The sequence below is a fragment of the Lissotriton helveticus genome, chromosome 1_2, assembly GCF_964261635.1.
Source record: "Lissotriton helveticus chromosome 1_2, aLisHel1.1, whole genome shotgun sequence".
NCBI lineage: Eukaryota > Metazoa > Chordata > Amphibia > Caudata > Salamandridae > Lissotriton > Lissotriton helveticus.
In genome coordinates this window covers 171,926,365-171,949,772 of record NC_136058.1, presented here as the reverse complement: position 1 = coordinate 171,949,772, position 23,408 = coordinate 171,926,365, and the positions used below count along the sequence as shown (strand labels likewise).

The following is a 23,408-nucleotide window of genomic DNA, read 5'->3' as shown; positions in this document are numbered from 1 at the left end:
CTGGCTGTAGCGGGCACCGGGCGATCCCCCGGTGCGCCGCACCGGTGGGGGGGACGATTTGGGGCCCCTGGGGGCCGTTTTTGTTACAGGGCCGTTTTTGCAGCATAGCTGTAAAATCGGCCCTGTAACAAAATCGGCCGAAAACTGGCCCTGGCAAAGAGCTCGGCGGCACCTCCAACCCCCCCGAGTGGGGAGGGGTGGCGGGCCGAGCACTTTGCCAGGGCCGGTTTTGGTTCACAGTCCAGCCCTGCAACCTTGTATATCTCGAATCTTTCCATATATGTCTTGTATACATATATATCTGCTCAGCTGTTTCAGTTTAGCTTCTGTGCATTGGGTTGAAGTTTACTTACAATATTTCTGTATCAGCGAATATATTTCTGACAAAGTTGGCTCTTGTTTATTGGCCCCCCAGCGATGAATCTATCTGGCTGTTAGAGGGATTTCTCTTCCTATCAGCACTATCATTACTCTCTGCTGAATTTTGTAGGGTGGGTGCCCATCCTTTTGTATTTGAACACGGTGACACACCTGCTTAGTAGGCTGTGTCATGTGTTGTACTACAGGCATCTCTTTCGTCCCGGTGCTTGCACTCCTCTCCTGGACCTCTTTTACTGCCTGCATTGTGCTATTTATAGCTATGTTGTGGGCATTAAAAGTCACTGGGATTTCTTTATCCACCATACTCTCCTTAACAGCATTATTCTAGCTATTTCAGGCTTTTTCTCTTTTACATTATGCCTTCTTCTTGGCAGGCATAATTGATTCAAAGGGCAGGGGGAAATGGTTGCTGAGTAGTCACCGCTGCCTTGAAATCTACTTGGGCAGCAGAGGAATTGGAATATTGGATAGAAGTTGCAGAAGTAGGGTTTCTTTTTTTTTTAAGGTGACAGAGATAAGTATAAAATGCACATGCATGTTTTGAATTCATGAGACAGTCGCAGCTCTTAGCTTATTTACTTCACTTGTTTTCACACTACACTACTCATCACAACATCCATCATTGAGATTGTTTCATCTCAGGTGGTAAGAGGTTTACACAAAAGGACTGGCTAACAGCAGGGGAGGAGGAAGCAGCAACAGAGGAATTACAATGAAATCTTGTTCTTATGGCGGTCGCATTTCTGCAGTGACCAAATGTAGTTCCCCTACCGGAATTCTCTCTTGGCTGCAACTTCTGCAGAAATTGCTGAAATGCAGGGTACAGACAGGGAGAGCAACAAGAGGCAAATATTGAGGTTTTCAGGGTATTGTGGGTAAGAAACCTTCATGAGATCCATGCAAGGGACACTACCCTGAACTACCTCTTTTGTTGATGTTGCCACATTGTGTCTTGGATGTCCTCCTTTTGCGGATGCTGGGCCCACCCACACAGGTGAGGTACCATTTTTATTGGAAGACATGTGGGAACGCTGGGTGGTAGAATATTTGTGGCACCCTACAGACTCCACTACTTTGACTCATAGAAATATGGTGACAGGTTTTTAGCAAGGGCTCTTGGGTAACAAATAAATATGGATATATCCAAGTGAGACACACCACCCTGGAGTCCCCTGGTGTCTAGTTTACAAAAATATCTGGGTTTTCCTTAGAGACAATGTACGCCTTGGCAGTGAAAGACAGAAGAGACAAACATTACTGCACAACCATCTACTGCTCAAGTACACACACATACTGGTTAGAATTGGCACACGAGTGAGTGAAAAGTACAAAATGTACATTTTATCAAAAAAAGATTTCACGAAAATGAAAACATAGAAATTCTTGTTAATATTATAATTAACATTTTTGAATAATGAACCAGTGACACACAGCTTTTGACCAGTAAAACCACAACAAGGCATCAACAGCTTTACAGGCCAATCCCACACCTTCCATTCTCTCCTCTCGCCAGTAGCCAGTGGCCCAACACATTATAACACATCAACAAACGGCGCTGTTGGACTTGGCCCTGTCTGCAGGGACATCCCCAAACCTTTTTATTTTCTCCTTCCTGTTTACTGAACACAGTTTTGTTGGTCTTTAGGACTCTGTGCATTTTCCACTGCTAACCGTTGCAAAATTGTTTGTGTTCTCTCCTCTAACCATGGCAGAATTGACCAACACCAAATTTACATATTTAATTTACTTGCAAGTCCCTGGTAAAGTGGTACTACTTGTATTCAGGGCCTATAAATTAAATACTACTAGTTTATCTTCAGCACGGATTTTGCCACCCACTAAGTAGCCCTTTAATAATGTCTCAGGCTTTCCCTCGCAGCTTGTGTGTGCAGTTTAAACTGCCATTTCGACCTGGCAAAATACCAGTTTTGCCAAGCCTAAACCTTCCTTTTGTATACATATGTCACCCCTAAGGTAGGCCCTAAATAGCCCACAGGGCTGGGTGCAATATATTTTAAAACTTGGACATGTACTTTGAAGTTTTACAAGTCCTGATAGTGAAAAACTCTTAAATTCGTTTTTCAATATATTTTTTTTATAGAGTTTTATATAGCGCAAACTTGACCCGAATCTGGTATCATAGCGCTTTACATAGCATCAGTTGCATTACATGAGGACACATTCATTTTTGTTAGGCACGGGGAGATTACGTGATTTGCCCAGAATCACAGGATGTTCAGCGTCATTGCCCAGACTCGAACCCAGTTCCCCAGATTCGAGATAGACTGCCTTAGCTGTTAGGCCAACTCCTCTCCCTAGCCATTAGGCCAACTCCTCTCCCCACAAGGCCAACTCTCCCATATGATAACATTGGGGTTGCCTTATTACATTTAATATGAATAACTTCCAAATGGAAACAGGTGAATAGTTCATGGTGGTGGAAATTGCAATGCTCCCCTTGCTCCCCTTCTGATCACAATTTTGAAAATTGTACTTTTAGAAAGTTGCCATTTTTCTGCTTTAGCCATTTTGTGCCTGGAGCCTCTCTTTTGGTCACATGACCAGGAAAATTTGGCAGTTGATGTTTGTGTATCTCTCCTATTCATACACAATTGAAAGCGTAGGTGTGCCTGGATAGGCCAACACTGGCAGGATGGAGGGTGGAACTGGGCACAGCTCCACTTACACCTGAATAGGCTGTGTCCTGCCTTCACACTAAGCATATCCTCTGTAGTTAGCCTGGAGCCAGGGCAGGGGAGGCAAAAAATCTGTGCACTTCAAAGGAAATCCTCTAGAAGCTTCTCAGAGTTCAAAGGAGACAAGATGTATAAATATTGGACTTCATGCGCCAATCATTAATTATACTTCTGGACCTGTGGACGTCTCTGCCAGGAAGACTGCTGTGCTGCTCAATGGGATGCCACTCTGCTGGACTGCTGTCCTAAAGGACTGCTATCCTGCTGTGCTGACCTGCTGTCCTCTTGCCTGGGTGAGGAGGACTAGAGCTGCAACCAGTACCCAGGACCACCAGAGTGACTTCAAAGGCTAGTCTCTTGTAACCAGCACCTAGACTCTGCAACTGTGAATCATACACTGTTAAGTGATGCCACCCCATTTATGGACCCTTTGTAGTGGGCCTGAAGGTGCTATGCCAGCCCATCTGTGGACCCAGAAGAACTGACACATCTACTTTTCTGCATGGTAATACCCCAAGCAGAACCGATGCATCGCCTCTGCTGCATGAACTACTCCGATGCAAGAATTCTGCATTACCTACAGTGTCCGGCTAGAACTGCCACTACATGATGCATCTCCAGGCAATGATCTTGTATAACCCAAAGCAGCTTTGCAGAACCGCTGCTGCGCGTCGCTGCTCCTTGCCCCGACCTCACATTGTCGCTGCTGCATGATGCATCCTCTATGTAAGACTCCGCATCTCTTTGCCACTAGAATTAAGGTACTGTGTTTAGAGGACCCAAGTGGGTCCCCATAGTCGGCCCACACTCCATCATGGTCGGCCTGATCTTGTGACTTTGTCCCGATCTAGTGCGATCATATATCCACAGCTGGCGCTTTGTGCTTTTTTGGTGCTATTTTCACTGAAGCTTTTAAACTTGCAAATCTCTGGTTTCACTGATCGGATTTTTGTCATTCTGGTCTTGATTTATTTTTTAAAATGTACTCTATTATTCTAATCTGTTGTGGTATTTGTTTTGCATTGTGTTTTCACAATATTACTGTTTGAAGTGTTGCACAAATACTTTACACATTGCCTCTAAGTTAACCCTGACTGCTCTGTGGCAATCTACCAAAGGGCTGAACACAGGTTAATTTGTGGTTTGCTTGAGACTTCACCATAACAGTTATTTAAGTTGCTGCTTGAGTAGCATTTTCGCCCCCCTGAAGTAGTAACCCAATTTCTTACAAGTGCCATTCAAGGGCTCAAATTGTTCATACAGCTACAGGACTAACACAACAATCACACCACCTGACAGCTGGTGGAGTGTATGGACCAGTGGCTGGCAGTGTGTGCGGAGTGGTGTTTGGCTGCCAGTGTGTGTATAGTGACCAGCAGCACATCACTACAGATACACACCGCCAGCCAGCCGCCAGTCGACAAACACCACCAGCCAGTCACTTGTCCACAGACACCAACAGCCAGACACCAGTCCACTCACAACTCTAACCAAACACCAGTTCACACACACTGCCAGCCAGTTGCCAGTCCACACACACTGTCATCCAAATGCCATGTCACACACATTGCCAGCCAAATACCAGTTCACACACTCTGCTAGCCAGATACCAGCCACATACACTGCCAGCCAGACTCCAGTCCACACACACACAGCCAGCTAAATGCCAGTCAGACATCACCATGAAGCTCCACACCACTTTCCTTTCGAAAAAACACTCCCACAATAAACAGATTACACCCACAAAGCACAGACTTAAACAATAAAATATCCAACTGAAAAGACCATATTGTTTTCAAATAGAAGGAACCAACCTATTGGTAGAAGATGAATTATCAACTACGTCTGCATACACAAAAGGTGTAACTAAGCACATCAAACTACTGCCAACCAGGGCTCTAAACAGAAAATATATGTAGCAATACAGACCACAGTCAGTTCCGTTTTACTCTCATGGTTGCTCCCAATACTTGAGTTATGCATGGTACATTTTCCAACTTTGGGGCACACATAGGCCAGGTTTAGAAGGACACTCGAGTAAGTGTGACTCTCCTTTTGTGCTCCTCTTTGGACACAGACTATACATCTCTGGCTTTTTTAGATTTTCTAGATGCTGGAGAAAAGTATTCAGGAAAGTGGAGATCTTTCAATCTAGGCACATCCTCCACCACTCCGATTCTAGGAATAATTTACTCCTCTTTGGACACAGACTATACATCTCTGGCTTTTTTTGATTTTTTAGATGCTGCAGAAAAGTATTCAGGAAAGTGGAGATCTTTCAATCTAGGCACATCCTCCACCACTCCGATTCTAGGAATAATTTTCTTCTCGACTACAACAAGGCTGTCTATTACAGACTGCTGAAACTGTAGGAAACTCTTTTTAAAATCTGGAGAACAATGTTTGGAAACAACATAAGCACTGAAGCATACTAAATGAAACAAATGAACAGCCAACGTCTTGAACCAGATGTATGACTTTTCGAACAGCATTGAAAAGCTCCAACCTCTGATCTACTCTATGAACACCTCCCATGTGCTTGTTGTAGTCAAAAATGAACTTTTGCTGTCCGACCCCAGTCACAGATGAAGTGCCTTCATTGTGAATAGTTGTGAGCATTTGGACATCTCTTCTGTCTGAAAATTGGAAAGCAAGAAGTTCATTACTATGCAAAGCACTGCTCCGTCTCCTTTTACATTTTTTACATACAAGCTCTTTAGGGTAACCTTTACAGTTAGAACAGGTTATGCCACATGCCACGGTGCCCACTTTGAACAGTCCCTTGAATTACACACCTGGGAATGTATTATCTGAAAACCAAACAGCCCTTGAACAGGATCAGAGAGTCATCTACAGATATATACTTCCTTTGAACAAATGGCATATCGTCATAGGGGATGGGGGTGGATAATGTCTCGAACATTTCTCCCAGTGAATGAGGAGTGACCCTTGACCCAAGAGGTTGCCCCACATAAAAATATTTATTTATTCTCCTAGTTGTTTTCCATCCCCTCGGGACAGAAACAAAGGAAAATTGCACCCTTGAAGGAGAGCAACCCATAAACATTATTTTGAATATAATCCCTAGGGTGTAGTCCCCCCTCCCCCATGGGGCAGATCGGCCTAAAAAGGGCTGATCTGCTCCCAGAGAGTGAGGGGTGGAAAATGGGCAAAAAATCTGCCCAAATATTTTGGTGAGCGACCCTTGCCCAAGGGGCCTCTCCCTGCACTAAAAAGACATCCCTGGACCCCGGACCCAATTACCCAGGGCTTTTATTTTTTAAATGGGAGTGGTGCCACGTGGCCCCCTCTCCAAACCTATTATAGCCCTGGGGACCACATTCCCCAGGGTCATATATATTTTAAATTGGAGAGGTCCACTAGACCCCCAGGGCCTTTACTCAAAATTTAGAAAATGCAGAAAACCATTTATCAATATCACCCCCACCACACAGGTAGGCACTGGGGTTGGGTTATGCAGACTCTCACATTTCTATGGGACACTCAATGCATGCTGCCACCATTGATGCTGGACTTGTCTTGCTTTAAAGTCCAGCTCCTCAAGACTTACTTTATGAGTTTAGACCAGTTTCTTCCAGCCAAAGCCCTCTCAGCCTCAGCTTGCTTTTTCCTTGGCCAGGGTGATCTCCGCTCCTGTCCTCCTTGCAGCAGCTTCCTCATTGGCTACTTACATTTTGAGTCCAGGGCCTAAACTCCCGCTCTACTGTCCTCCGGCTTCTCTGGGGACAAAGAGTGGGAAGAGATGCTGCTGCCTGCTCTGGATCTGGCAGGAGAACTCACTCATGTGGGCCCTCCTATCTCTCCATGAGCCATGATCAGGGGGCTGCCATCTCCCCCTCTATTTCCTCCTCTTGCTCGTCCATATCCTCCTCCTCTTGAGTTTTAGCTTGCAACTTGTGGGCCTCCTCCTAGGCACTGAGGGTCCTTTGAAGCTCCTGTCCTTGGAGCTCTTGGTTGCTGGGAGCCCCTCTCCCTGCAGACACCTTTGATCTTACCCACAGTGTAGCTCTCCAGGTTGTTGAGCACAAACTCAATGCTTGCAGGCAGAGTTACCGGCTCAGACAGTCAGGCAGAATGGAAGTGAATGTGGAAAAAGCAAAAGATGGCAATAAAGGAGAATTAAAAAAATACTCGAATTGGGTGCTGGTTTATTTATATGGGATTTTAGTGATAAACTAAATTACTGTGTGGTACTCCGTACTGGATCCCTCCAATGATCATCAATTGTGAATGAATTTTAGCAAACTTGTGGTGATAAGACAAAATGTTTGGGGGAAGACCACACCAAAGGCAATCAGGTCTAACAAACGCTCACCCCAAATACATCTCTCAGGCACCCAATAACCTCTCTGTATTAGGATGTTCTATAAATTGCACCTCCATCCATTTGTACAAATAATCAATAAGAACATTGCCCTTCTGGCAAAACTGGGAAATGCCCCATGACAGCAATTGGCACTTAAGGCCAGATTGAGGACTTAATTAGGACTACGGTGGTACATAGCCGCGGTGGCAGTCCTGCCACCGCCACACTGCGGCACCATGCACCCCATTACGAGAGTGGCAGTGGGACCACCACAGTACCGCTGCAACCACTGGGGATCTGTGATCCTGTGGCTGTGAGGCAGCAGTCAGAGGCTGAAATATGCTGGAGGTGCAGCTGCAGTGTGCATGGTGTATTCCTTCCTGTGAAGGGATGTGCTGCAGTGGTCTTGCTGCATTAGCTTTCTAAGGCTCTCCCTTGAGCCTTAGAAAGGTTTAGCGGTCCTTGTGTGGAGCGCTGGTGTGGTGCTCAGTGTGAGGACTGCCAAACTCGTAATCAGGCCCTCAGATTTTAGTGGACAGTAGTCCGTCAGTCAAGGTGCCAGAAAATATTAGGTCTGCAATCCTGTAGTGGTAAAGCCGGCAGACTTAAGAGATTAACACCGGGCCCAGTAGTGATCTCTTTGGCTTCAGAGGAACTGCCTTCCCAGCAGATCCCAGCTAAAAAATATTTTGGCAAACTGCCACTGTCTGTTTTACCAGCTGCCCACTATGAGCCTGATACCGAGTCTGGCGGTCCGAGGACTGCCAGAATCGTGGTCCACTGGGGTGGCAGTCCAGCCACCACCACACTGGCGGTCTGACGATCCCATTACAACTTGACCATTGTTCCCTGGGGGTGGCATGGTGGTCGGAGGCCGCAATATGCTTGGCGGGACCACTGCAGATTCTGACTGCCGATCCAAGTCAGTCGGAAACTCGGTCGCAGACCTCTACTAGTCGGCTTCGAACGACTCGGGTACTCCGAATGCCATCCAGAACCAAGTTGGAACTGACTCGGAAAGTCTGAACGCTTTCCAAACATTGTAATTGGTCATTCGCAAACCTTTCCGAATTGGTCAGAAAGACGGATTCTGAATTAGATTTGGCAGACCTGAATCCAATTCGGAGCCTTTCCGAATGACATCGTAATCGATCCCTTGGTAGTAAATGTCGGAGGGATCAGGGGAACTGAACAAAGGAGCATACTTGCTACTAAATGAGAGGGGTTTAGGGAAGAGTAAGGAGGGGTTTAGGAGGGACAAGGAAGGGGATTTACAAAGGGACATTCACCCAACCACAAAAGGGTAAACACACCACAACTCAAAACTACACCTGTAAAGTCAACTGCAGGCAAAAAAGACACAAAAAAGTAGTAAATGTAGTGCAGCTCTGAGCTGGAGTACGTACAGCACCACATATGGCCTATCGCTGGCACTGCAACACCCTCCCACAGAAAATAATGGAGATAGGGACTACAAATAAATGTTATAAGAAATAATGTTAGCTTTAAAAAAAAAATTACTAATTCAAAATATAAATAAATGTTATTTAATGTTAAATTAAAAAACAAATAAAACATTTTTATTAATAACTATTTTGTAATTTAAAAATAAATGGCACATTGTTTTTATTAAAATATAATTATACAGCTTTTAGTTATTAAATACCTCACTACCTACAGAAATACTACATGAAGAGTTCGGAATGAGCTACATTGTTGACTATATTCGGCTGCGTATTCTTCTGTGGTGCGCCATTCAGTTATAGGAAAAATTAAGCCTTAATAGGCTAGGTATCCTAGAGTGTATGGAGGTGAATATTATGTTTAACATTCCCTGGTTAGTCTCTATTAAAGAGAATTTCAGAGCTCTTGGGAGACGGGAGCTATTTTCACCACAGAGTGGCAAATAAGAGGGAAGCCTTTGCTCTGGAAAACCATTATTTCGTAAATTTGCTATGGTAAAAAAACTTCCCGAAATAGAACCATACCTACTCCTTGAAATGCCTGTTCACCAGTATCGATTGCTCACCCATTTCAGGTTAGGTTTGTTCCACCACTTGTTTTATCCCAAGGGAACATGGTATAAGTATTATGAACCACCCGCATATACATGTGATTCGATCTCTAAATGCAAATCTTTGCACATTGTTTTGATATGCCCCTTGTATAAATCCATCCAGCCCAAATTTTTAAAACCTTTTTTTTTTTTTAACACAGGACTTTTATTAGGCCGGGCCTACTCTTTTATACTTATAACTTTTAGCAACACATAAAGTTAGTTTTTTCTATCAAAGTTACTTACGGGGGTACTTAGTGGCGCGCGATAGGGAAATATTTAGTGGTTTTGGCTTCTGAGGTTACCTTTATGCCAGTTTTGATAAGTAATTTTACTGTATACTTACATGTATAGCTGTGCTGGGGGCTTATTTTATGTCACTTGTATGTTTTTACATTATAAAATTTAATAAAGTATTGATTGACTGATATATACCTCTCTTCTAACAATTTTAATGCTAAGTAAAGAATAGTTTTCTTATTTTAGTATGGAATTTATATTTAAAATGTAAACAATTTTTTTACATTCACACTTCGGAAAAATTAGTTTAATTTAATTTAATATATTTAAGATCCTTACATTTTTTTATTAAAATTAAGCTTATTTTGAATTAAATATTTTATTATTTTAAGTATATTAAAATAAATAAATGCTTTTTTAAAGATGTATTACACAAATCTCACATAAAGTAAAATGTTTATATATAATTAATATGTACTAAAAATTACAAAACATTTTGTAGAATTATTTGAAAATAATCAATTAAAAAAAATGTGTTGCATGTGTTTTAAAAGTAAAATGTATTAAAACATATTATCATAAAATATATATTTTTAATATGGTTTTTCTTTTTTTTTTAAATTACATTAATTTTATCCATATATCTAAAAAAGTAAAATACATTAATTTAATATAACATTATTTCCTACAGTGTTCTAATTTGAATCGCTGCATCCATTGTTTTCTTTAGGAGGGTGTTGCAATATCAATGCTTGACTATGTGTGAGGCGAGACTAACTATTACTCCTTTTTGGCAGTAGCAATTTACACTCCTAAATTTGGCTTCACCACTTTTTCTGGGGGTGGAGTAACTTTACACTTGTAAATGGTGAAAATCCAAAAGTAGTAGTAACTCAAAAGTGTAAGAGTAAATGTACATGTCTCAGAAGTGTAAGTTACCCTTCTAAAAAGCCCAGACAGTACAACCCTGGATTGCAGTAAGTGGGTAGATTGTATGTATGATCAAAAATTTTCCCTGCTCAAAATCGATGATGATTTTTTGTGGGTTACAGCTGTTAGTTTGCTGATTTATATGTGCTAGCATTTTGTGGTCCTGGTACATCACACTTTATTAGGTAACAGTGCTTACACTAATGGGTTGTTTGAATTTTCATACAGACCTAGTATTGTGTATATTTGACTGAATGATGGAACGAAGGACTTAAAAGTGTCTTTCGTCATCCATGTGTTCCATTGAATTAGGGTTAGTAAATTGTTATTGCTAGCATACATTATAATTGTTTTTACTGTTACTATTATTGAGGTTGTCATGAAGTACAGAGTTGTCTTTTTATGTGTGATTAATAAGTTTTGGGGTATGCCTATGTCTTGATATTTTTTAAGTGCTACTCATGCTTTCCTGGCTGTTCTATGTGTTCTGGCAATTAATTATTTTAGGATTGGTGTACCACTGAGTTGGCTTGTTGCTTGTTTAGGAATGTCTTGTATACTATTTTTAAGTATCATTCCTGTTAACTTTTGTGAGCTTGTACTAGCCTCTTTAAATCTCGCACTTATATTTTTGTAATATTATGGTTGTTTCAACTATTTAATTTGTAGTTGTTGCCCTGCATGTGTGCGTTTGAATAATAATACCAGATGCATTTCCAGTATTTTTGTTGACACTGGGGGTGCTTTGCTTCTAATGAGTGTATCCTCTATAAACAAATACAAGCTTCCCTTTTTTGGGATTTGATGTTTTCAGCTGTGAACACAAAATTATATATATATATATATATATATATATATATATATATATATATATATATATATATATATATATATATATATATATTATATTATATATATTATATGGCTGTTTTCTCATCAATATATTCAATTGCTGCACTGACTACTAAATCCAACATCTGCCTCATTTTCTAGCTCAAACTGATTAAACATTATTAAAATTGTTGCACATCTGGTGCAATGCCAGACACTTTACAAAATAGAACACTCACGTACAGATGGCTGGACGAGATGCCGATTCACACGTGCGCGCTGGAAACCCTACGCTCACCGGTCCGATGTTGACTCTGATATTGAGAGAATACTACTAGGAGAGGCCACGCACCTTCTCCGTGAATATGACATAGTACAAAATTGTGACGACTGTGATGGTTTCTGTTAAATGATTTTAAAGTTCGCCTACTGGCTTAACTTTACTCCTTGAAACAATTAGCCCTGACGAAGTCTGTGGTTGTTACCACGAAAGACGAAACACGTGTTGACTAGGCTCGAGTGTGAAGATCATCATTGAATAAGAAAAATAAATGAAGGATACAAGAAGACTGCGGCAACTTTGATTTACTATGAACATTGATTATTGTGGAATTTAGCTCAGGATATATCAGAGTGTTATACTTTACAAAATAGAACAACTCACCTTCAGCTGCTGATTGCTGCGATTAAGGAGATTTTGCAGATTGTGTAAACATTCCAATTTGATATAGTCTGGGAAGGGCTTCTCTCTGCAATAGGAGACAAAACACTTAAATATTCAACTGTAATTTAAAGATCTGATAAAATGATTCTGACTTTGCTGTTCTTTTCTATTTCACTACTAACAGAAATTCATCTCCACATGATCAACATCATTCTCAAAGGTCTAGTTATTTCAAAAGGACAGTCAGACTGTAAAAGAATTACTAATATGTCCCATCTCTTTGTATGGTTCTCCGTCTTGAATCCTACAAGACATCCTAATGAACCATGTACATAATAAATGTAAAATCAGCTATTCTGTTCTACAGAGCTGTTTTTTAATGGAAATAAGTGTTACATAATTGATGCATAATTGGCCTTTTTTTTTTCTTGCACAAGTTGGTCAACTCTGATGAGTAAGTTAGTTGTCCACTGCTGTATAATTCCCATGGCCCTGATCACAGGCAATATTCTGAATCATAATCCTGTTGTTTAGTGAATATATTCTTTGCTCAAATATTTTATATTTTCCAAATTTTATAGATCTATGTAATCCCATTGGATACTTGCTTCTCAACAGCTTTTATTGATAATTTTATGGCAAATATGGGTTGTTAAACCCAAGTTTATAGCTCTCAGCGGACGGTTGGAAGTGAGCCACAAAGTGCAAGACCCAGGGGAAGGATAATAGTGATCGGCTCATTTAAATTATGTAGAGCCTTAACCTACTTGATATTTAATTATTAATGTATTTTTTTTTAGAATCTGTTTTGAGTTTTCAGTTAATAACACAGACATACACAGTGTACACCACATTTTGTATCAGCCATTATTGGTTGGTTACTTAGTAGATGGTATATATCAGTGTAATTGAGATTAGGACGTACCTGCATCTTTTAAATATTATTTTTTTTCATAGCTCTATCAACTGGTACAATTTTGAAATTAATATTTCTATATATAAATGTTCAACCCACATAAAAATGTGTGCATTTCATGCATTCATATCTGGGAACTTTTATGGCAAGAGTGCAGGCTCTTATTATTCTTTCTCGTTTTCACTTAACAATGATAGTACCCAAGATCTATAAGCAACAACAGTTCCTTGCAGCATGGGGACAAAGGGGCATATTAATAAGGGCATTATCTCTGCTTTTTTTACTATAAAAGTAAAAAAAGTGGAGGTAATATTTTCACCCTATTTACAAGTGGGTGCTAACATGCATTAGCGCATGTTAGCACCCTTTTACCCAACGCCTCCCTTTGCATCTCTAATGAGATGCAAAGTGGGCGTCACTGGGCAGTACAACCTTGCAAATATCGCTGAAGTGCACATCACAATATTTACAAGGCTGCCCCAGCATTTAAGCAGATGTTAGTTTTTGGAGAAAAACGCTATTTTCGACAAAAACTAACGTCTGCTAAAATGCAGACTTATCTATCCCTGACATTGGGAGTGGATTATGCTGATACGACCACAGGGTCGTATCAGCAAGGTTATTGCCGTTTTGCAGGGAACATTGCTGGAAAACCAGCGATGTTCCCTGTAAAACTGAGATCTCCCCACTATTGCTGGAATTCTTATCACCCTGGAGAAACTAGTTGTTAATAGCTCGCTACCAGGGCGATGAATTCCAGAGATAGATGGCGATAAATAAAAAAGCGTTAAGCGCGCTTTGCGTTATTTATCGCTGTCCCTTGATGATATGCCCCAAAACAACCAATGGGAACACAAATGTACTAAATCAATCATAATGCAGTATACCTGATAATACCTTTGACTGTGAGCATTATAACTGTTGAAATGAAGCAAGCACTCAGCAGGGTAAGTAGGAACGTCTTTATTCTGTCACCCTCTCTCTGCAGGTGATGACAAAGCCAACATTCTAATGTGAGCTCCCTAGGAGCATTTCAACAGGCAGGATAACGCGGGGAGGGGGGAAGGTACCACTTGAAGAGGGAAGAAGGATGACAAAGAGGAAAAGGAGAAAGGAGATTACAACAATAACCTTTTTGCTGCTCACGGTCAAGATAGGTAGCATAAGCTTGCTCTCTAAATTGCTTACTAAATGTCTTATCAATTTTTAGTAAGGTTTAGTGAATTTGTATGCTTTATGGAAATACTTCAGTTAACTTGCCACTAACAGTATGACAAAGGTGTGGTCCCCAGCTTTTTGTCATGGGACCGCACCAAACCCCAAATACCAAACCCCAAGTTGAATGCTTGTTGCCACATTTCCAGTTCATTCTGACCATGATGTGTCCACCTTGTCAGTCTGATGCATTGATCCTCAAGCTTCACTGGCTGACAGGTGTTGGGCATGGCAGAAATAACTCTGCTTCTTTGGTTTTGTCAATCTGGTGCTGTACTTCTAGGGGTGCGGCCTTGTTCTGTGTCATAGTCTCTGAAATCCCCCACTGACTTGGCTGAAAACACTTTGGACGTGTTATTTCATGTTTCCACTATGACCGGACACAGTTTGACCTTCTTGGTGTCTTGGTGTCTACATTTCTTTTAAATTAACTCCGTTTCTGTATTTCAACGTTCAATTAAAAAATAGGGTGTGATTAAAATCTTGGTGGACAGGGTTACTCCATCACAAACATGACAAATATTTTGCCTACCATTTTACAAATCCATTAAATCCTATGGAACTAGTAAAACAGTAGACGGAATATCCGTCACATTTGTGACGGAGTATCCCATCTGCCAAGATTGTAATCAGGCCTTCAGTCTAAATTCTGCCTTGCGCTTATGTTTTCCTGCCTTGCCTTCTCTGCAATATTTGCAAGCTTGCTATATAACAATAACAATAGTACCAATAAGTTGAAGAAGGAGAAGGAGGGGAGGAAAAAGAAGACGAAGAAAAAGAAGAAGAAGAAATACCTTAAATATGAACTTTGAGGATTCTCTGCCCTTTTGTTCTCAGTAGGAAGAAGTACAAATCTTTAGGACTAGCATGAATGTTTTCATCAAACCTCGGTGTAACAAACTATGCCCACTTCAATTAGAAACATATTAAAGCTTCAGGACATAATATGTTGGCTCAGAAGTCTTGCCTTACCTTTGGGCGAAAGCAGGAAAAACCCTGGTAACAATAAATAAGGAGATGTGTGTGGTTCTGGATTGTGGGCCAAACCACCTGTACAAAAATCAGACAGTAAAATAGGCTTCCTGGTAATGATTCTCAAAATTTCATTGCGCCATCAGGGTGCAAAAATCATCTACACTTTCCAAAAAATCCTTTGGTTCTGATCCTCCTAGCTGAAAGGTGTGAAACTCAACTACTACACCTCAACCCATGTTTAATGTGGTTGATTGACATAAATGGCACTGACAATTATGTGCATAATGCAGATAAAGATGATGATGCAAATAATCTAGATAACATCTTCCAGAAAAGAAGATTACACAACTTTTGATTGCTCAAACACAACAATATTTGTCAAAGTCCTAAATCTTTAGTTATGGATGCTGTAAGTGTCCTAGTATATTAACGATTTGGATGAGCGCCTGGTCAACACTGGAGTTGACTACCCCTATCTTGGTCGTAGGAGTTTGCCTGTTCTGCTATATGCAGACGATGCCGTCTTCCTGGCTAGAACTGCTAGAGGTCTTCATTTCCTATTAAGTGCCTTTCATAGTTTTATGGCTGCCCGTGATTTATCTATTAATAACACCAAATCCTACATTATGCAGGTGGGGCTGCGTTCCAAGAAACGTTATCCATTTATGGTAAATACAGAGAAGGTTCCCATGGCTAGAACATTTTCTTATCTGGGAGTTTTATTTGACGACCAGTTAAAATGGGGACCATTGCTCCAAATGAAAAGGGGTGAGATAACTCGGGCAAACTCTGCTTTTTTTAATTTTGCTAAGAAAATGGGCAAACGACCGATCCCTGCATTACTACAGCTTTACCAGGCAAAAAGTGTTGCACTAGATAGCTACGGTAGTGAACTTTGGGGGTATGTGGCAGCTGATGGTATTGAGGTGGTTGAGAACAAATTTTTTGAAACAGCTTTTGGGGATACCAATAGGAACCTCCAATGTAATAGTTCATGAGCAAACCGGTACTTTTGGCTAAAGTGCTGGCTAAACAAAGATTTGGTCCTAAATCACTTGCTTTTAAAAGACGTATTGTCCATGGATCACATGCTCAAAATTCCTTGGCTAAAATATTTAAAAAGATTGTTTCTTTGCACTGGGGCGTCCGGAACTTTTTAAAATCCGGATTCGATTGCTTTTGCTGACGTGGAGTATGTGAAAAAATCTTTCACCCTATTACAACAAATGAACCGAGATGAGGTGGAATTAACTAAACCCAGTGTTCGCAAACACGTCATGCTGAAAACCATACCATTACTGGGGCCTTATTTATCATGGTCCTTATCGGGCTATGAGCAGTTTCTGTTAATAAGGTTCCGGTTGGACTATTACCACCTTTTACTAGCTGCCCGAGGGGATCCCACAGAGGCCAAGTGCTACCGTCCTGCGGCTGAGACAATAAGTCTCTGCAGGACTTGGTGCACTTTTTATTTGTTTGCTCCCTCTATGATGCTCACCGGAGGTTTTTTTTAAAGCCCCTTTTTAAAAAACTGAATTTTACTCAGGTCCGACCAACCCTCTGTTACTTGCAATTGTTGAAGCCCGAAAGCACTTTATTCTTGTTTTTTTAAAATCAGCCCTTAAACTTACTACTTCATAAATTGTTGGCACTATTATAGCTGCCTTCCAATTGTTGCTGCTTATATTATATCTTTTTAAATGCAATGTTTTTAATATACGGTTTTTATGATCATACACCTTGTTTTAACTGTATTTTATTAACTGTGATATTGTTTCTTTTATGGTTTTTTTGCTTGAAAAACCGAATAAAACTCTTCTGAATCTGAGTCAACTTTAATCCAGCACCTGAATTCCACATCATGATTACCCTCTGAGTATGTTAGATGTTATGTCTCAAGTAGATTACAATTAGCCTCAGACAAACAAAGGTGTAACAGACTATATTCAGAAAGTTCCCATTGAGCTTGACCCAATAATACAACTGCAGCTCCTACCATTGACACTAATATATTGCTATTCTTCTCAAATGTGTCAAGAACCCCAAGAAAGAAGTGAATCATCTTTGGACAACCTGCCAAGATCAATTATTAGCTGTGACTGGTCCTCTCACCAGGATCCTAGACATTGATGGGGTGGCAAGGCTGCAGCACTTTTGTGTAGAAGTTGTGGAGAAAATAAGAGTCTGTTACACACATAAAACAATGTTTGCATTAAACTAGCTGATCTGGAGGACTTACGCATTTTGGTCCATAAGTTATTCCACAAACTAAGAGACCATTCTGTGTTGAAATCTTTTTCCCACGCCATTTCAATACTCGTTTTCCGTCGTAACGTGCTGGTGCTTTGCAAAAAGGAGTATAATTTGGAAGCCTTGTGTCGAGTGTGTAAGAGATCGGAGAGATCTGTATGTACATGAGTGGTGGGATTGGAAACAATGTTATTGGATAATGATGTATGAACATCAAGAACAGCTTTACGAAGAAGCTGATATTTGGAGGAGAAACAGTTGGGTAGAGCATATGAATGTTGAAGCGAAGAAAATGGGAGAAATTCTGCATTTGAGAACAACTGGTGTACCCAAAATATACCACATTGTTTCCATGAGTTCCAGTAAAAAGGTTTATTACATATTAACAACGTTTTATTATGCCATATGGGGGAATCCATAAAGGATTCCTAGAGTATCATAAAGCAGAGAAAAAACAGGGCTTAATAATTTGGAGGTACCCTTAAGTAATGGAGTAGAATGTTTTTGAGGTTTACGAGAAAAAGAGAGGTATTTTTGAAAGGAAAAGGGAGAGAGAAATGAGAGTTCCACTGACGTCCAAAGAGGACATTCCTCCATAGAGTAAAGCAACCAATATGAAGCCTGTCGCAGAAGGAAGGCTTTATGGTAATCAATAAAGTTCGGGAAATTTACTCCACCTTCATCTTTAGGACGTGAGAGCTTTGAAAGGGACATACCTGAACTCTTCTTTTTCCATAAAAAGGAAGAAAGCACTGAATTAATGGATTTAATAAAAACGTAATAGATATGGAAACTGGGATATTAGAGATGGTATATAAAACTATAGGGGAAAGCATCATCTTAATAGTATCCAGACGGCCCCACCAGGATAAATAAAGAGGATGCCATTTATTAGTAAGGTCCGTGAGCTTTTGGATACAATTATTTAAACATAGTATAACTGTTTATTTTATTGTCGGTGTAAAATTTAAGCCAAGATATTTAATGGAGAACGATTTCCATGTAAAATTAGTTGAGGTAAAATCTGTCTTAAACGTGTATTTAGTTAAGGGCAATATCTCACATTTGTCACTATTTAATTTATATCCTGACACTAATGAAAAGGAGTGTACTTCATCTAAAAAGGCTGGAATCGAATTAGAAGGATTGGAAATAAAAAGTAAAATGTCATCAGCATATGCTGCGATTTTGACATTAGTTGTGGGGGTTTGAAAACCTTGTATATGTACATTTTGACGAATTCTGGAAAGGAAGGGTTCGAGGGCCAAATTAAAAAGAAAAGGAGATAAAGGACATCCTTGACGTACTCCTCTGCCAAGGTGAAAGAAGGAGGACACCAACCCATTAGCACAAACAGCAGCACGCCGACCAGAATATAATAGAGATATTAAGGAGATGAAATTGGGACCAAATCCAAACCATTTAAGGGTGTAAAATAAGTAACGCCATTCAACCCTATCAAGTGCTTTTTCAGCATCCAGTGCAATTGCCGCTAGGGGATGTTTTAAATGCGAAGCTTTGAATAGGATATTAAAGAAAAGTCTGGTATTATCTTGTATAACACGACATTTCACAAAGCCAGACTGTTCCTTACCTAAGATCTTAGGAAGATAGGAATCTAAGCAAATGGCTAACGATTTGGAAAAAATCTTATAGTCAATATTAACAAGTGAAATGGGTCTATAATTCTTGCAGTATTTTGGGTCCTTTCCATCTTTGGGGATTACACAAATATGGGCATCGGAGAAAGTACCATTTGATTTTCCTAAGGATTGAAAAAACTCAAGTAAAAGGTGTAATTTGGGCATTAATAAATTGTAAAAGTGAAGAAAAAACTCAACAGTAACTCCATCTGGTCCAGGAGCTTTATCTTTTTTCAGATGCTGGAGTGCAATTAAAAGTTCTGGTTGCGTTATCAGACTTTCCAAAAGCGAAAAATCAGCAATAGGCTGTGGGGGTTGGTGAATGAGTGAAAAGAACTGTGAGAGTGAGTGATCTGTGGAGTTTGTTTCAGATGAGTAAAGTTTCGTGTAAAACAAAGCAAATTCATCTAAAATTTCCGAATCCTTAAACTTCGAATTCGAATCATCATCAAAAATAGCATCAATACTCACTTTGTTTTGTTTTGCTTTTAAATAATTTGCTAAAAGTTTCCCTGCTTTTTTTATGCCACCATAAAATTTGGCGCAAGATTTCAACAAGTATAAGGAAGCATTGTCTGTTATTTCCTTATTAAACTGTAATTTGGCATTAATAAGATTGGTGAGGACATCACTAGAATTAGAAGTATAAAAAGAATGCTCCAGTCTCTTTATTTCTTGAAACAAAGAACGGGTATGATTGCAAGCAATAGCACGTTTCTTTGAAACGTAGGATATAATGAAATCCCTAGCGGAAGCTTTGAAAGCATCCCAAATAGTTGAAAACGGTAGGGAATCAGAATGATTTAGGAAAAAATATTCATTAAAAAAACTTGTAAATGAAGAAGAGAAAACTGGGTCTGAAAGCAAGGCATTATTAAAACGCCATATTTTGGGGGCATCAAGCCTGGGTAAAATGTCAACATCAATCATGACAGGAGCATGGTCAGATATTAGAATAGGGCCTATTTCCTCATGGGTAAGAGCTTGTGAGATATTATGTGATACAAAAAAATAATCAAGTCATGATTGGGAATGATGCACCGGGGAATAAAAAGTGTATTCCCTCGTAATAGGATTACATAACCTCCAGGCATCCAAAAGTTTATATTGTGTAATCGTTTGAGTAAAGGATTTATGTATCTTGTTAGGAATAAATGACAGTATAGAGTGCCGATCAATAAAAGGGTCAAACACTTGGTTGCAATCTCCCACTAAAATAAAATTATCTTTCATGTGAAGAGTGATTTGTTTAGCCAGCGTGCGCCAAAAGGATGCGTCACCGCCTGTTGGAGTGTAAACATTGAGAAAAGAGACTGGAACATCCTTAAACATCAATTTAACATTAAGCCAACAACCATCTGTATCAGAATCTTGTGAAATAAACGAAAAGGAAAGGGATTTACGACACAACATCAGAACACCATTACGTTTACCATCTCCGCTGGAATAAAATAAATCTCCGACCCTCATCAGTGCTGAGGTACATTTTAAAAGGTAACATGCAACATTAACACAGTAATTCCAGCTTGCAGGAAATCGAAAATGAGAAAGATAGAGAGTTCAGGAAGCCAAAGTAAGCAAAAATTCAATGATATTAGACCTTTGAACGGCATATGCTTACATGAGGAGGCAGATTAGGGAATGAGAAAGCTCTTAAGATGGCCGCTGCTCAGAGGGTAATGCAAGCGGTAAATAAGGCAGCTGAAATGTAAGCAAACTCTCCAGGTCTCAAATGTTGTATAGAAAGTCTTTGTATGGCATCCTGGCTGCATAGGATGGTGGGTTTGTCCTCTAGGAAATACGAGGAGGAGAGCTGAAAAGCAAAGACCTCATCGCGCGAGCAGTTCAAAATGGCGCTGGATTTGTTGCTTTAATGTTCGTCGGGGGAAAGTTTTCACACTGCAGTCCATCCCCGACATCTTCCGACGACTATCTTTGGCCTCGTCACAGGAAAAAATTATGCCTAGCCGCAGTTCTCCCGGGTGAGACTCGGAGCGTCACACGGCTGCCTCCATCTGTCTCGGGCACCAAGCCACGCACCCCTGCCTCATCTCTTAACAAAGCCCAGTTTTCCCGCAAAAGAGTTTTTGGGTTTTTGCTAATGCCAACTAAGGATAGAACTTGGTTGCCATTCCAGTATTACTCAATGTTCAACTCCAAGTTTAGAGGATCCTAGTACAAAGCCCTAAATTTCAAAATGCATTTATTTCCCCAGCTAGGCCGATGATATATATACTGGTCATTATGAATCTATATAGGAAACCAATCATCATGTGAGTTCTTCTGTTTCTGATCCTCATATCATAGGGTCAAGCATGACTCTTTTTCTTCCAGCATGGCAACACATAACAGAAGATTCTTGCACATTAAAAATTGTTCAAAGGTATTTTACAGAGTGTTATGCACTTTCTTTTCAAGAAATATGGCCACACCCACTTTTTCTCCCAAGAGCTATAAACATGCATATATTGCGAGGTACTTTGTCTTCTCCAGAAAGGAGCAAACAAGCTAATGCAGTTTGAATCCACAGGTTATTATAAGCATAAGACTGGATGCCTCATTTAAACCATAAACACGGGTGCCTCATGATTCTAATCTTTTAAAAGTGAAGAAAGATCTTATATTTCCAATGGAAATGTTAGACTTATGGAGTCACATGCCTCCCCTAGAGCACAGTGGTACTTCCTGAAGGTCATTAAACCAGTAATATCAACTCTGTGTACCCAGGGAATCAGGTTAATAGTATCTATGAACAATATAATTTTCCAGTCTCAAGGCTGCAACAGCATTTTACTAAGGCAACTAAGCTAATCCAGGATTTTGTTTCTATTCCTAATCAAGATAGAAGCAATATAGTCCCATCGCAACAAATACAGTTTCTTGACTTTAAAGTAGTCTCTGAGAAAGCTATTCCACAGATACCACAAACCAAAGTACCATTAATAAAAAGGGAGAGTATCCAGATTCTTCAAATATTCACAATATTTCAGGCTTCTAGCTCAAATTGTGGATCTCCTATCTTCCTCTTTCCAAGTTGTTTTCCTGTGCAGTTCACATTATCAAGCCCTTCAGAAATTGAAGATACGTCATCTGTGAAGAGACATTTTTTACTCAGACATCATTCCTCTAGTTCAGGAGGCCCAATCGTAGTTTAGATGGTTAATTATTCAACTAAAGGCCTCGAATGGTAGGGCAATATTTGCTTCCTCTCCATAACTACTATCGGAATCTGATGTAATCCAGGTAGGTTGAGGTACAAAATGTGGTCAGTTCTTTTCCGGTGGCACATGGTTTAAACAGTAGAATACAACTATGACAAGGTAGACATATTTCAGTGTATGAATGTAATTTTAATTGTTGATAAAGAATAAAATAAATGCATATACATACATGTCATGTGCTCACTTGTTTTTATTGAAATTCACAGGATTGGTTTTCTATTAAAATTCACAGGAATGCTTTTTTTACCAGACAATAGATTGGTCCTTTTCTACTACCATCTTGTAAATGACAACCTTCATGGTTCGACAACATAACAAGTGAAAAGGGAATTTGTTAGTCTCTCCATCCCTTGAACACCTCAAGCTCGAGGAGGAGCACCTACAACAAACACACCAGGAGTGCAAAAGTGAACTTCTTCAGAAGCCAACTAGATAAAGCTAGAAATAACCCACAAAACTGTTTGAATTAATTAAACAATACAATAATCTTCCCATTCTTTCACCAACGGTGTCCTGTCCACAGCCAGACAGTAAGGACTTTGCCTCCTTCTTCCTTGAAAAGATGAACAAGATTTAAATTAATCTCCGGACAACAATGAACCAACTTACAGTCCTATCCCTTCCCCTTCTCCCTTCCCCCTCAGTCTCCTCCTCTACCAGGACCCCCCCCACAAATAGCGCCTCCTGAAGCCAATTCAAAACCTTTGACGAAATCTCCATACTAAATATATCCTTGTAGCACTGAAACCCTCAAATTACATTCGTGATCCTCTACCTTCAATTTCTTTAATGAGATGAAGATGATCATACTTTCACTCTGGACCAACATATTAAATGCTTCCCTACTGCAAGGTGTGATTCAGGTTTGCCTAAAGTTGGGGCAGGTTACTCCCATTCTAAAAAAACCCACTGCAGGCCATGGACCGAAATTACTTCAGTCCAATCACTACCATTCCAACTCTGGCAAAGCCCCTCAATAAATGTGTCCATGTCCAACTAAGTAACCACATAGATAAATTACAGCTACTAGACCAATTCCAATCTGGTTTCCATCAAGGTCACA

The 23,408-nt window shown here is 40.1% G+C and overlaps 1 long non-coding RNA gene across 2 annotated transcripts in view; it reads right to left on the bottom strand.

Moving 5' to 3' along the window:
- The window catches only part of LOC144807813 (uncharacterized), a 109,728-nt gene that overhangs the window by 6,313 nt on the left and 80,007 nt on the right, over window positions 1-23,408 (bottom strand). For both annotated transcript variants that reach the window (XR_013606455.1, XR_013606456.1), the window contains one exon: window positions 12,126-12,210. This is a non-coding gene — a long non-coding RNA (uncharacterized LOC144807813). The remainder of the gene's footprint in view (window positions 1-12,125; window positions 12,211-23,408) is intronic.